The sequence below is a fragment of the Zalophus californianus genome, chromosome 8, assembly GCF_009762305.2.
Source record: "Zalophus californianus isolate mZalCal1 chromosome 8, mZalCal1.pri.v2, whole genome shotgun sequence".
In the NCBI taxonomy this organism is placed as follows: Eukaryota; Metazoa; Chordata; class Mammalia; order Carnivora; family Otariidae; genus Zalophus; species Zalophus californianus.
In genome coordinates, this window is record NC_045602.1 from 49,960,865 (window position 1) to 49,964,689 (window position 3,825).

The window sequence follows — 3,825 nt, forward strand, 5'->3', positions numbered from 1 at the left end:
AGTGGTACCACTGTCCCCTGGTCTCCTCCTGCCTCTCTGACCTTCCTCCTTTCAGCCTCCATCACATCTTCTCTTGACTATCCATTGAATGAGCCTGTTCGGCAGGATAACCATCTGTCCTGGCAGCTGGAAGAGAGCCCAACTGCTGGCTCCCTCTGCTGGGAGCGCTTGCTCACATTCAGACCTTTGGCACAAGGTGACACTGCGGTGGCAGCACAGGCCCAAAGAGCAACATCTGAGGCAAGGCGTTAAGATGGCTTCCCACAAAGTGGAGATAGAGCTTCTCAATCAGGGCACAGGTCCAGCTGGCCTCCTTACACACAATTCAACACCAAGGACTCGATTTCAAGAAGGGCTAAGCCGAAGAAAGTAAGGAAGTGCCATGCTGACTGAAAGGCACTCAACATAGTGTTGGAAAACAGCACAAAACAAGAGTCCTACCCTTACAGAATTTACATGATTGTTCAGATCCGACCCACGTAAGAACACAATGAGAAAACACTGCAAAATGGCAAAAAACAACTCATCGAGCTGTGGGAAACTGCCTAAAAGTGCACTGGAGTTCAAAGAAGGAAGCCCCCAGAGTGAACTTACCAGTGAGAGAAGGCACCAGAGGAGGTGAAACTTGAGCTAAGCCCTAAGGGAAGCAGGTGTGGTCACCAAAGAAGGACACAAGGGCCTGTGGTTGTGCACTGCAACCGGGCTGGATCCGGGATCTAACAGGCACAGTGAATGATACTGGACACACCCCATTAAGCATATGGCCTGCTTCTAACCCCAAGTAGGCTAAGGTTAACAAAAAACTCAACCCTGGGTTAAGGAGTGGCGACTTTGTGAAGAGGGTCAAAGTTCTCTTCCTCTCATCTCAAAAAGTAGTTGGAACAACAAGAGTGGGAGGTTCAAAGAGGAGTGGGATGGAATCAAGAGATAAAAGATACGGTGCAACCTCCTTGGATCCTGGCTCTGCTCTCGGGCTTAGGGGAGGAATAGAAATTTGGACTGTTTCTTCTGGTTCTTGAGATTCTCAGTTTTCCAGCTCAGGATATCAGAACAGACCAGGTAAGATATTTGGAGTTGAGGCCCAGCTAGTGATAAAGAAAGTGGATCTGCCTCAAGAGTCTTGTAGCCAGAAGGTGGGTGCTGTAAAAGTCTAGTAGGTAGGAGCAATGACACCTCATCTCTAGCATTTCCAGAGATACAAATAACAGGTGCCTTCAATCTTTATAGCATTTTACAACTCTCACAGTTGCACATGGATTTCATTTTGTCCTCATTTGAGGTAGGCATATCAGACAGATCCCATTTTATAGATTTTTAAAGAAGTTTGGGAAGTTAAGTGACTTGTGGGTGAATAAACAGCTGGGCCTAAAAGCAAAGTCTTACATGTTCAATCTGGTACTTCCTCTCTAGAGGATAATGTTCCTGTGGTCCTGATCCAAACAGGCTTTCTCAGTGCCCCAGGCAAATCTCCTCACAAAACAAAGTGAGCCTTGACTCAGAAGTTCCACCCGTGGTCACAAACTGGTCTCCAAACCCAGGTGGGGTTAAAACACTGAGATACGGGGGTCAGGGGAGAGGGGTCAGGAGGCACAGTACCAACTGACAAACTGTTTTCTAGGGAACGACAACTGGTCTGTTCCAACATTGTGGGATTCACTGGGCTTTCACGTCATTCATGCTTTGCTCTTGGGTCTCCGTTCCTCCCAACCCCCACACGAAAAATTTTTCCTTCCCCTGGGGCAACTGAAACCCAGAAGAAGTGATCAGCAGGCAAAGGGGATAGGCACCATGATTTTAAAATCAGGGGTGCCAGAATGAGAGTTGAAACCCTCGCCTCTCAAGCAACAAATATCCACCACACTAGCCTCACTAGGGAATGCTTCTCCCCATGCTGCCTTTTAAAGTGTCTGTTACCCGAGAAAGCAAAATAAAGGCTTATGTGGTTTCTTCTTCCTCTCTGGTGGCATTTAACTGGAGTATGTGAAAGTGATCATCTGAAGAAACCCAGCAGCTGCCCCAAAGTCTCTCTGTACCCGGCCCATGGCACTTTGGAAAGTTTGTGCCTCTGAAGCCAACTGGGATGCAGCCAGACGAGTAAGCCTCTCTCCCCACTCAGCCCAGACCAGTAAGCATGGTGCTCCTGTGGCTTGTGAAGGCAGAAAGGCTTTCAGGAGCCCAGGAATCAGTCTCTTTACTGAGCAGTTGCTACTCTTTCAGTATAAGCTGCTTCATGTTTCATGGTCTGATTCCCTTTTATTCACAATATGGAATGCTTCCCTCCTTTCCCTACAACTCTGGCTCCTTTTCTCTTTCATGGATCTGCCCCATCTCCCTGCTTCCTTGTGGGCTGGCTTGCTACCACAGCTTTCCCCCCAGAGGTAGGCGGGGAAAGAGACACTGAAACTGCCCCGTGCAGAGGGGCCTCTGCAGCAGGTGCAAAGAGAGCATTTGCAGACTGGTTTCCTGCCCTTCCCCACCCCCCCGCCAGCCTCTGGGATTCCTTGCACACAGGTGCAGAGGCAGAAAAGGTGTGGCCATTTGGTAAAAAGTAAATGACCGATATGGTTGTGACACATGGCATATTCAGTTCACTCTGGTTCGACAAACATTTGCAAAATGTCTCTGAAGTGCAGAGATGGATGAGAGAGCTCACAATTCTTAGGCATAGTGGTCCCTGAACTCTGACTCCGTGCAGTGCTTTTCAACCCTGGTGGCACCCTAGCAGCTTTGGAAACAAAGACGAAAACAAAACAAAAACACTGTCTGGGGCCCTACTCCAGAGATTCAGAATTCATCAGTGTGGGGTAGAGCACAAGTATCAGTATTTTTTTTTTTTAAATGCTCCCCAGGCATTTGAATGTGTAGCCAGGGGCAAGAGCGTTATGTGGTCATATGCAGAAAGTTCTGAATAAAGGCTAAATTTAGGTTTTAGGTGATGCAAACGTTTTGGAGCAAGAGAGGAAACATGAGCATGGCTGTAATGTGGGAAGCTTCTCCTCACTGTACAAGGCAGAACAGACTGGAGTCAAGAAATACTGAAAAAGAGAGAGAGAGAGAGAGAGAGAGAGAGACCTGGTAAAAGCCTATTATTGCACTAGTCCAAGTAAGGGGTATTAAGGCCCTACACTAAGCAGTAGCCCTGAGCATGGGATGAAAGGATGCATTTCCTGGAAAGTCCCAGACTGGGGCAGTTATACGACTATTAAGGCGAGGTGGGACAGTCCCGGCTGCCTCTGGTGCCACAGTAGGGAAAGGAAGGCAGTGAGAGGAGAGGCACTCTTGCCCAGACTCCTCCCCAGACTCCTCCCCAGACTCCTCCCCAGACTCCCCTGGCCCCACATTCCCTACACCAGAACTGCAGAAGAAAGAATTTCTGATATTTTGGGGGTTAATAACCCAAGAGGAGAAGAATAGAGACTTGGTTCTTCCAGGGGAAAAGTTCAAGGACACTAACCTAAGTGATAAAGAACATAATATGTTCAAGGACACAAAACTTTAAAATGAAGCAAAACTTCATACATTTGCAGACTTTTTCCCATAGAATTTTAATATAAAAACTCATTCTTCTTCTATACAAAGTATTTACTCTCCTGCCCTCACCTGAGGGGTTACTAACAATACCATTATTTCCAGGCCACCTTAGAATGCTAGGCTCAGCTCATAGAAAGAGAAATATAGAACCAACTGCAGCTTCAAACACCTTCCTAGATGTTGCCTGAGTCAGAAAAACATAGTCAACATAATAACATTGGTAGGGTGGGGTGGCAAGGGAATGTAATCACTCATCTGGAGCGTAACCTGGCACTGCAAATAAAGGCTCTATTA